This window comes from Protopterus annectens, chromosome 12.part0 (genome assembly GCF_019279795.1).
Source record: "Protopterus annectens isolate FY-2018-M chromosome 12.part0, PAN1.0, whole genome shotgun sequence".
Taxonomy (NCBI): Eukaryota; Metazoa; Chordata; order Ceratodontiformes; family Protopteridae; genus Protopterus; species Protopterus annectens.
In genome coordinates this window covers 1,128,108,490-1,128,120,508 of record NC_056746.1, presented here as the reverse complement: position 1 = coordinate 1,128,120,508, position 12,019 = coordinate 1,128,108,490, and positions in this window count along the sequence as shown.

Genomic DNA, 12,019 nt, shown 5'->3' with positions numbered 1-12,019 from the left:
TGAAATAAAGTTAAGAAAAGCCTCCAATTGGAAAACCCCAGGCCCAGATGCAGTATCTAACTTCTGGTTAAAAGTATTAACATCCTTGTATGAAGATTTAGCCATGAGTAAAAAGTATTTATATGCACACCAAAGAAAGCCTGGTTAACAACAAGAAAAACAATGCTCTTACTTAAGAGTGAACTTGCAAGTTATCCTAAAAATTGTAGACCAATAACTTGCCTTCCAACAACGTACACTGGAATGGATGCTGGCAGAGTTTATAGGCATTTAGAAGAAAACTCAATTATGGCAATATAACAAAAGGGCAATAAAAGAAAGTCATATGGAACAAAGGATCATTTGTTGTTAAATAAAGTCATGGTGGAGAACTGTAAAAAGGGGAAGAATTTAAGTATGGCATGGATTGACTATAAAAAAGCATTTGATAATATCCCACATTCATGGATAAAAGAGTGCTTAAAAATGTATAAGATACACCCTACACTGATTAACTACATTACAGTGACCATGACACAGTGGTAGACTACTTTGTAGTTAAGCCATGATAAAAGATAAATGGATTATTCTAGGGATAAAAATCCAAAGGGGGATATTCCAAGGTGACTCTCTGTCACCGCTGCAATTCTGTCTTGCCCATAACCCATTAAGCTGTCTACTTAACACATTAGGCCATGGCTATAATTTGGCTCCTAGAAAACAACAAAGTGTAAAGACCTCTCATCTTCTTTTTGTGGATGATTTAAAACTGTATCGTTCATCAGATGAGGAACTGAAAGCACAACTGCAAGTGGTTAAAACCTTTTCGGATGATATAAGAATGTCATTTGGTTTTGATAAGAGTGCAAAAGCAACCTTTAAAGCAGGAAACCTGCAGCACCAAGAAAACATCAGTTTGGGACAAGAATGTGACATAAAAGAACTTAAGCAAGAAGAAGTGTATAAATATTTGAGAATTGATGAAGGATCAACAATAAAACATGAACAAATATGAATAAAACTCAGTAAGGAATATTTTAGAAGGCTTAAATTAATACTAAAAACAGCACTGACATTTAGGAATAAAGTCCAAGCTATAAACCAATTTTCTCTTCTTGTCTTAACTTACAGCTTTGGAATGACTGATCGGCCCCAAAATGTGTTGGACAGGTTAGGCAGGAAAACAAGAAGGATGCTTCATGATCATCATATTATTTATAAAAATCAGTGCATACCAAGATTATATCTCCCACATTCTGAAGGAGGTACGGCCTCCTCAAAAGTGATTACATGTATGCAACTGTAATCATGCGACTGCACACTTATCTGACTTCACAAGACCCAAATGTAGTAAAAGTTTTGAAACATGAGGAGAAAGACTGATGACTTTCCTGCTTAGTTTAGCAGAAGTATTTTGGTGTCAAGTAAGCAGAAAACAATCCACAAACCAAGTAGATACTGGCAGATGTTGCAGAACAAAAAGCGACACTCGAAGATTAAAATCACTTTATAAAACTGCAGATACTGAAAGGTACAGTACAAAAATATGAACAGCAACTCCAAGGCAGTATTAAACTGCAGATACTAAAGAGTACAACAAAAAGATGGACAGCAAATCCAAAGCAGTATTAAGTGCTTTCATCAGATAAATGACTTCATCAGAATACAAATACTGCTACTTACACCAGCTTAAATATAGTGCTTAACCAATCCCATGGACATTGACATAATTTCCCTTCAATTAATATAAATTGCTGCTAATCATATTATATTAAACAGTATTAATATCCTAAAATACAATAAGTCCCTACAAAATCCATACAACAATATTAAAACACAAACATTTTACATTTTTGTTAAAAGAAAAACATATATTTTAATTTTAACACTGAGGACATAGACATCCTATCATTCAAACCAGGGGCATGGTATGCATCAAGTCTGATTTGACATTTGAGTTCTAAAAACTCTAAATAATCATTCACTGCCCCCCCCCCCGGGGGTCCTAAATCCACTTGCTCTAAAATAAAAAATAGAAAAGAATGAGTGGGTTCAATACATAAATGTTTGTATAATGCGTTGTTATTATTATTGTGTTTAATATCATACACATGTTGGTATATTCTAGTCTTTAGGGCATTCTTAGTTTTGCCTACATAGTACTTCTCACATTGTTTACACAGGGCTAGGTAGACTACCCCTTTACTATAACAATACATTTTTTTCTTACTAGTAATGTACCCAAAATTTTTTAATTTTATCATCTCCCTATCCATAACATAAGGACATTGGGCGCATCTCCAACAATTGAAAGTACCACCCTTTTGTGAATCTGATTTTGTTCCTTCAAAAAGTCCTTTAAAAGAGGAATCCTTCTTATACACCACTATTGGTTTATTACCAACTTTTCCCAGTACATCCAAATCAACATCAAAAATTTTCCAATATTTTAAAATAATATTTTTAATATCAAGAAAATTTGATGTATAAGTAAGGGTTAGTGCACGTCCAAAATTTTCCTGTTTATTATTATGATTATCTTGACTTTGAGTAACAACCTGAGCTAAAAGGGCAAAAAAAGTGACCATTGGTTCTCTTATTTTTAACTTCATTAAGTATGTCAGTGACAAAAATTTCAGGGTAACCTCTCCTACAAAACATGTTCTTTAAATCTTCACATTCTCTTAAAAATCTTGAAAATCAGAGACCATTCTAGCCAATCTTAGATATTGACCCTTGACAAGGGCTTTCTTCTGGTGCAATGGGTGCGCACTTAAAAAATGTAATAATGAATTTGAATATGTTGGCTTCCTATAAAGTTGTGAAACAAAGCACTTGTTAACAAAATCTTTCCTAATGGTAACATCCAGATAGTTGACAAAATCCAAACTGCTGTTCATAGTAAATCTAAGAAAATCAGTCGTACCATTAATATACGTGAAGAACCTTTTCAGGTCATCCTCACTGTCTTTCCAGAACAGGACAATATCATCCAGGTATCGCCCATACAATACCCATGAAGCCCTGAATTCTGAATGAACAATAAACAAATCTTCCCATTGCGCCAAAACAATATTGGCAAAAATAGGGGCACAGCACACACCCATTGCAACCCCTTGTTTTTGTTTAAAAAGGTGGCCTTCAAAAGTTACATAATTGTTGTCTAATACTAATTCCATGCATGTCTGAAGGGTTAGAATGGTGTCATGGTTAAGTGTCAAATTACCACATAAATAATCATAAAACCATTCAAGGCCAGTTTGATGTGGTATAACCAAAAATAAGTCACATACATCAGTTGTGACCAGAATAATGTTTTCACTGAACATGCTTTGTTTAATTTTTGTAAGAAAGTCCCATGAGTCCCTAATTACTAAACTACGTTGGCCCAATATATTTTTGGTCATTCCATCAATGAATTTAGCAATACTAAAGGTTTTGGAGGCCTTGGCATCAACAATTGGTCGTAAAGGTGGATTATCTAAAGACTTATGTATTTTTGGTATACCAAAAATTGTTGGTATTCTCGGATGTTCAATTACCATATAATTATAGGTCTCTAAGGCAATTTGCCCATTGAGTAATAATTGTTCCAATTCTAGATCTATATTACGATAGGCTATATTTACCTCTTTGCGTGAGACCTCTAGGTATACCTCACTATAAAGTAGTTCCATCATTTTACTATTGTAGTCGTCAGTATTCATAATAACCAGGCCCCCACCTTTATCAGGTTTCATTAATCTGATGTCACGCTGCTCAAGGATTTCCTTTAACAGTACTGCTTCATCTTTATACAAGTTACTCAAGTCAATTCTTTTATTATTTTTACTTAATAGATTTCTAATATCAATTTCACATAAATTTTCAAATAACTGCACCAAAGGATGTGATGGAGGGGAGAAAGTACTAGGTCTATGAAAATTCAAATAACCAATAGTGGCATTAGTATTATGAAAATATAAAGCTAAATTTAGTTTCCTAGTGTAAAGCTTTAATTGTAAGATAGAATCAATTAATCTACCCCTCTTTAACGGAACAAAATTCAAGCCTTTGGACAACAAGTCGGCCCATTTTTTGTTGACTCGAGCCTGACTATAGTTGTAAATATTAAAGTCCCCAATATGATTACTAATCACATTATATTCAAATCTATTAATGATGCCAATGTTTAAATTTATCTCCTGTATGAACCCCATCTCCCCCTCCAAGGACCCACTCGTGGGTTGTTCCCATTCCTGTGATATTCCTGCCTCCCCTGCCTCTGATTCAACAATCTTTCCGACCTCCGCAAAGGAGGTTGTTCTAAAGGGGAATTAGTGTCAACATTATCATGCTGTCAATTTCCGTGGGATTGGTTAAGCACTATATTTAAGCTGGTGTAAGTAGCAGTATTTGTATTCTGATGAAGTCATTTATCTGACGAAAGCGCTTAATACTGCTTTGGATTTGCTGTCCGTATTTTTGTTGTACTCTTTAGTATCTGCAGTTTAATACTGCCTTGGAGTTGCTGTTCGTATTTTTGTACTGTACCTTTCAGTATCTGCAGTTTTATAAAGTGATTTTAATCTTCGAGTGTCGCTTTTTGTTCTGCAACAGCTGCCAGTATCTACTTATTTTGGTGTCAAGCGGGACTGGAAATCAAACCAGAAGTAGATAAAAATCAGACAGCAAATGAATGTGCCAAAAAACAAAAGAAAGAATATAATGTGAGGGGTCAGATGAGAAGGCAAGAAATGTGGAAAATGCATAAATATAGCTGCAAGTATAGAAAACTCTTGGAACAACCTTGTGTTAATCAGGATCAAACACAGGAATGGTTAAGGAGAGGTACATTTAAAACAAAAGAGAAAGGTTAATATAGATGGCCCAAGATAGTTGGCTATGTACACATTGGTTTACAAAGTCCATTGAACATGTGGGGGAAATGGACAAATGTAAGTTTTGTAAAACAGAACTGGAAACAGTCACACATCTTGTAGCTGGTTGATATACTAATGGCAGAAAGACTGTATACTGAAAGGCATAATAAAAATGCAAGACTGCATTGGAGATTGTGCAAACATTATGGTATTGAAGTGACTGAAAAACATTGGAAACATGAGCCACAAAGCATCATAGAAAATTCTGAAGTTTATATCACATGGGATCACCCACTACCAACAGTTCAAAAATAGATGCGAGTAAACCAGATATAGTAGTCCATGAAAAGAAGACAAAAGTAGCATTGATCATTGAAATCACTACACCCAGTGACTACAGTGTCTTGCGTACAGAGACATAAAGTCATAAAATATCAGGATTTGCAGGCAGAAGCAAGAGCAATGTGAAGAAAGATAGCCAGACAGTTCTAATAGTAGTAGGAGCAACGGGTCTTATAAAAAAGTCTACAATCATATTTAGATATGTTACCAGTACATATAACCCTATACAAATTGCAGAAGGAGTCATTACTGGGCACATTGCAGGTGCTGCAAAGAGCACTTTTGGCTAACATCAAAGATTGAAACAATATTAATTTCATGAAATGTAATTGTACTTTGACTTAGGAATGGGGTCCATTCCTGTCATGGTATGAGAAACCCAAAAGACTTGGAAAAATTAAAAAAGGTTCTATAGGAATGAGTTGTGTACTAATTGGTTCTCTGACAGAGTAGTGGATGGATGGAAAAGACTACCAAATTGCATTAAAACAAGTACTAGTTTAGATATTTTATAAACAGCCTGGACACTTATTATGGGAACAAGTGTTTTGATGTATTAACAAGCTAGAAGGGCATTAATGCCTGTGCTTGATATATTTGTATGTATGCATATACAAAATAGAGTGTCTGATGTACCTCTTATTATATCATTTTACAAAACATGTATCCAACAAAACTGTACTCCCAATACCTGAATGGTCTAAAAAACTGTGTAATGTAACTACTAGTAACATTTTTGCCTTATAGTGAAACATATATTCTACATATTTCCTGTATATGCTATTACATTTCACTATGTAAATTATATAAATGCTATTACATTTTATTATGTAAGCTATAGAAATGTTTCTTTTTTTTCCCCTATTTTATAAATGTATTCTCTGACTACCATACATCTTATATATGAGTTATAAATATTGAACTCTCTTCCATTGTTGTATACCTCATGTTCTGCTGTGTAAATATTGGCCTGTTTTGTTCATAGGTTCATAGTTTCATAGGTGTGTACTAAGCTAATGGCCCTGGAGCCTTTACAAACCTAGCCCATAGGATTACCCTGACATTGTGCCACCTGACCTTAGTTCCCAGTGCCTCTGTCGAGTAGAGCCACTGGAGTGATTGATCCCAGAGGTGAATTTTCTATTTCCCATCCACTCATCAAGGTTTCTCTTGAAGAGGGCCAGTGAGGTGCTCTGTTTGAAATGTATGGGAAGTCTATTCCATAGCAAGGGCAGTCTCTGGGTTATGAACCTGGCCCTCCAGCAGGTTCTGTTGATTGTGGTAATGAGGTTGAGGTCACTGGAGCGTGTGGTGCAGAGGTATTGGGATTTCTTTAGATGTAGCATTTCTGACAGAGCTGGACCAGACATGGCTTTGTATGTCAAGCAGAGATCACCTCTAAGTAGGCGATATGGAGTTTTTTTGAGTCTGTACATATAGGACAAATGTTTAAGGCCTAGGATCCTCTTTGTGAGGCACTTTTGCAGCCTCTCCAGTTGTTGCAGGTGTCTAGTGAGGTACATGCCAAATGGGGCATTGTACTCGATGACTGGCCTAATGAGGGAAGAGTAGAGGGAGACAATGACCTCTTTCTTCCTGGATGCAAAACCCCTAGTAATGAGATGTGACACATAGAAGGACTTTCTGACCACAATGGCAACGTGGTGGTCAAAAGAGAGGCTGCTGTCAACTTGTGTTCCCAGATCTCTTATAACACCTTCTGTGTTCAGTGGTCTACCATTGATGTGGTAATTCATGATAAATGTTTTTTTCCCAAAGGGGATGACGCATTTATTGGCATTGAACTTAAGGCCATGGTTTTGACACCAGTTGTTGGTCTCAGTGAGGCCTTTCTATAGGATGTCGCCATCACTTGGGGAGTTAATAACAGCTCCCAACGTGCAATCATCTGCGAACTTTGTCAGCCAGAGACCCTTTGTGTTGGCCTGGACTTCAGAGAAGATACCAAACAGGAGAGGACCCAGGACCGAACCCTGTGGGACACCACTCATGACTGGTCGGCAGTCTGACTTGGAGTCCGCTACTTTCACACTGTGGGTTCTATCTATGAGCCAGTTTGCAACCCACCTAGTGATATAGGGGTTGATGCCTATCTTAGTGAGTTTTTCTCTGATTCCTGAATGGGGAATGGTATCAAAGGCCTTGGCCAGATCAAGGTAGGCTCTATGAACCACCTTGCCCTCATCCATAGCTCTGGTGACTGACTCAAAGAAGTCGACCAAGTGAGCAGGCATGATCTACCCTTCACAAAACCAAACTGTGTGGGATCCAGAGTTTGGAGATTTCCTATATCCTTGTTTATTAGGTCCATGACAATGCGTTCCATAGCTTTGCATGTCAGACTCGTCAGGCTAATGGGGTGATAGTTCCCAGGGTCTGTAGTCGCTCCTCCTTTGTGGAAAGGGATGACTGTAGCAGTGCATCATTCAGTATGGACAAAGCCTGAGATGAGGCTGTGATTGAACAGGGCACACAGGTGAGGTGCCAGTTCACTCTGTAGTTCATGTATAACACAGCCAGGGATATTGACAGGTCCCATGGAAACTGTATTCTGGACTTGGACAGTGCTGTTTTAACCTGTGCAGCAGTAATAGCCTGGCAATCTACTGGTATTGTGATTGGTCCTTTGAGGGGGGGGTAAAGTTGGCACTGAATCTGTCGGCCAGTATATTGGCAATATCTTGTTGGCTCGGTATTGGAGGTACCATTGTGCAGCAACTCAGAGGAAATCTGGGTGTTGCCTTGGAGATTCTTTACATAACTGTAGAAGGCCTTGTCATTGTCTTTCCTATCTGCTGCAATTCTGTTTTCATAGCTAGCTTTAGAGTATTTGATGAGGGATCTCAACATTTTGTTGAGGCTGATAAGGAAGTTTTTCCAGTCTTGGGAACTCACCTTATTCCGCATCAGTTTCCTCCTCCTGTTGTAGAGTTTGTTTATGGCAGGGGACCACCAGATTGGCTTCCTTTTTTTGGAGGAGAGTGTCATGGTTCTATTGGGTATGGCGAGATCCATGCATTTGTGTACGTGTTTGTACAGTGCATTGGTGTATGATTCGGCATCATGCAACTATTCTCCATTTGCATGGGTGCCATGAAGTTAGCCACCTCTGTTTTTAGGACCCCAAAGTTAGCTTTGGAGAAGTTTTTCATGGTGGTTACCTTTGCGGTGGGGTGGTGGTGGTGGGAGGGATGTGGATTTCCAGGGTGATTAGTTTGTGGTCAGATCTAACTAGGGAGGAGTTAACTATTGGTGTAGAGCAGCGGTCGCCCATGTTAGTAATGACCAGGTCAAAGATGTTGCTAGCTCTAGTGAGGGTAAGAATAAGCTGGTCCAGGGCATTTGAATTAATGAATTCCAGGAAACATTGGGCAAGTGTATTGGTACATGAGTAGTTTTCCCAGTTAATGGAGGGGTAGTTGAAGTCGCCCTGTATGAGAGTGTTAGTTTAGACCCTAATATTCTCCAGTGTGCTTAGGAATGCGGAGTGTGAGTCTTGGGACATTGTTGGGGGCCTATAGCAGGCTACATCCTGAATTGCTGTCTTACCCAATGTTAGCTGCACCTGAAGTATCTCTGATGTGTTATGTTGGGCTACCAATCTAGAGGTTTGCGCATTCTTTATAAATATGGAAACACTGTAGCCTTTGGAGCTTCGATCCAAGTTCTGGGGCCAAAAAGTGTGGAATGAGTTATAGCCTGGTAGTGCAGGGGTGCTTTCTGCTGCCTTGAATCAGATCTCTGTTGCAGCACAAATGTTGATGTTCTCCATTTTAAGGAGTGCTTCGAGCGAGTGCATTTTGAGATTGAGACTTCTAGCATTGAGCAGCATGACCCTCAGATTGCATTTGTTTGTAGGTGTTACAGTGGTAATTTGGTCTTTGGAACACCACCTAAAAAGGCACTATAGGGGTGGCAAGAGCCTTGGCCAGTATCTGGAAGCCCAGGGGCGACAGATGCAGGCCATCTCTGGCAAAGCATCGAGGTCTGTCAATCATGTCATCCCAGGCAGACAGATACTGGATCCCCTTAGAATGACACCAGAAACTTAGCCAATTGTTGAAATCAATCATTTTCTGCTTGTACCGTGGTATCATTCTGGGTGATGGTAGGATGCTGCTCAGGGCTAGGGTCATATCCGCCTGGGCTACATAATCCGAGAGCTCTTTCATGTCTCCTTTCATGTAGTCCAGGGAGGTACATCTCAGGTCATTCACACCCACATTTACAATGACAGAGTCATATTTGCACCTGTTAAGGGACCTGAGTTTGTGCATTATGTGGTGGATTCTGGCACCTGACAGGCAGCTGTTACTTTCAACCTAGTGAGTGGGACATCAGTGTGTCTCACTATCGAGTCACCTATGACTAGTGTGTTGGGCATGCTGTTTTGCCTTAGGGGCTTTGGTTGAGTGGCACACTGTTTAGGAGAGTTAAGTGTCTCGTGATTAGTGTTCTGTTGTGGTGGTCGAGTGCATTTCTGCGTTGGAGGCCACTGCTGTTTGGGTAGATTTTTATTGAGAGCCTCCAAGAAGGTGGGTGTGTGGTTTGTGTTTTTATGTGAAGGCAGTGCTGGTATGTGTTCTGGAGGGGTATGTTCCATGTGATGTGGTGCAAGTGTTGACCTTCTCCTCTTGACCAGCTATTCCAGTCTTGGCTGGAGGGTGCATGGCTTCCAGTTTGGATATATAAGTGCATCTCTTGCAAGTCTGAGTATTGGGAGGTAAGAGGAGAGGGTTGTTGGCGTACATGAGGCAATTGCTACATTGCCTCAGGATGCCCAAGTTTACCAGGTTAATAGGAGACAGCACAGGGAACTGACCTTTAGACATGCCTGGAGAGGTGGGCATTAATAATAAGTACTGTAGCTGTTTCCTTGTAGAACATTTAGTGCTGGTAGCAGTTTTGTGTGCTACAATAATTGCTACAAGAAGTCTGGTAAAGTGCTAAACTAATAAAGTAGTAAAAGTGCAGGAGAGAACTAGCAAATCTAAGGGAAAAATTGAAGAGCAGACTTTAGCACCACTTAGAAACTTACAAACAGTCCTGGATACAGCAAATCTTTATCTGGACTAGACTAGTTACAGGAAAGGTGGGAAACGCGCAAACGCTGGCTTTTAGACCAGAAAGTTGAAAGAGATCGAAAAACTCTATAATCTATTAAACGTGCATGTAAATTCATTCTCACAATGGTGCACTACTAGATTTGGTGCTAAGGTCATATCCTTTACTAGTCCTGTGACTTGTTCATAGTTCTGTCCATCAAATTGGTAATTGTACCTTAACACTAAATCAGTGTTTTCCCAAATAAATCTTATTTGTTTCACTGTAGAATTGTTGTATTTCAGCTGCATATTGCATACCTGTTCATTTACTATAACTTTTTATAACTTAATATTCAGTTCTTAAAATGTTAAAAAACAGATTTTCATGTCTTTGATACTTAATAGTTTCTACAAAGGGCTGGCTCTTCGGATATTGAAGACTGTCATCTGTTACGTACTTAAACTATTGATCCTCTTTACTGGAATATTGTATATGAAAATGGATTAGAAGCAGAGCATTTGATACTGAATAAATACAGTATTTTCCTCAATGATTTTAATGATATGGATGTTTCTGTGATTTTTGGGCTTCAGTGCAATATTTTTTTAATCAGTATGGCTTACAGAAATATGTTTTGGTGAGGGGGTCTCCAACAGCCCCTCCTTTTGGATAGATTTTTAGAATTTAAGGAGAAAACTCAAGTTACCGATTACAGTTTTGTTTAAGAAGTACATTAGTTTCTTTCTATATTTCATTTATGATGCTTTTTGTGGGGATGGTTGAATTAGAATAGTGATAGGATTTTGTTCATGTATTGAAGACAAGCTACAAGCCATTGAATTTTAAATGGAAACACATACCCTCTTGTATTTAATTTCTTGATGTTTTCATTTCTAAAGGGAAACATAGTCTGTGTTGAATTTATAGGAATTATGTGTTAGTTTAAAATCATCTACAACATGAGTATAATCATTTGATTTGTATTGTATGTTTTCTAGTATTCTGTTGACCATTTTTTTCATATGGTTAGGAAAAGCAGTGACCATTCATATTTGAGATGTGAAATGCTGTCGACCAGGCCGTGTTTTTTAGATAATGGTTATAATTGTCCTTATTAGTCATGTGGCACTTAACTTAGATGAATTTGAATCTGGAATGGTAGGAGCAGAATTTTGGTAATTATAGAAATTAATTCTGTTTCTAGAAATTTCATGCATTAGAAGAAACACTTTCACGATATCCACGGTGGTGCAGCTGTAGCATTGTTGCCTTACAGCAAGAGGTTCTCCCATTCGATTCTCAGCTAGTGTGTGGGGAGTGCCTTCTGTGTGGAGTCTGCATGTCCTCCCCATGGGTCGAGTGGCGTTCTGAAAGACATACATGAATGGGCGTGCCTTCGTTGAAGGTTGGGTGTTGAGCTGGCAATTCGGCACCATGAAAATCTACTGCCAATCATTAGCGGACCAGAGTTCTGCTATGGCAACCCCTAACCGGGAAAAGCCGAAAGACAACAACAACAGAAGAAACACTTTCACACTGTAAGAAATGAACTTCATTTCTAGATGGAACACGGTAGAGAGGCAACCAGGATTAATTACAAGACTTAATAGTGCAACCAAATACGCTGAGAGGAGTTTTTTGAAACAGTTAGTCTGTTTTGGTTAACAGTAACAAAGATACAATTGACATACAAGCATAGATGTAATTTGGGAAACATTTTCACCGCAAGTTTTTAAAAGTAGCACTTGTATCAACATCTCTGATGTGTT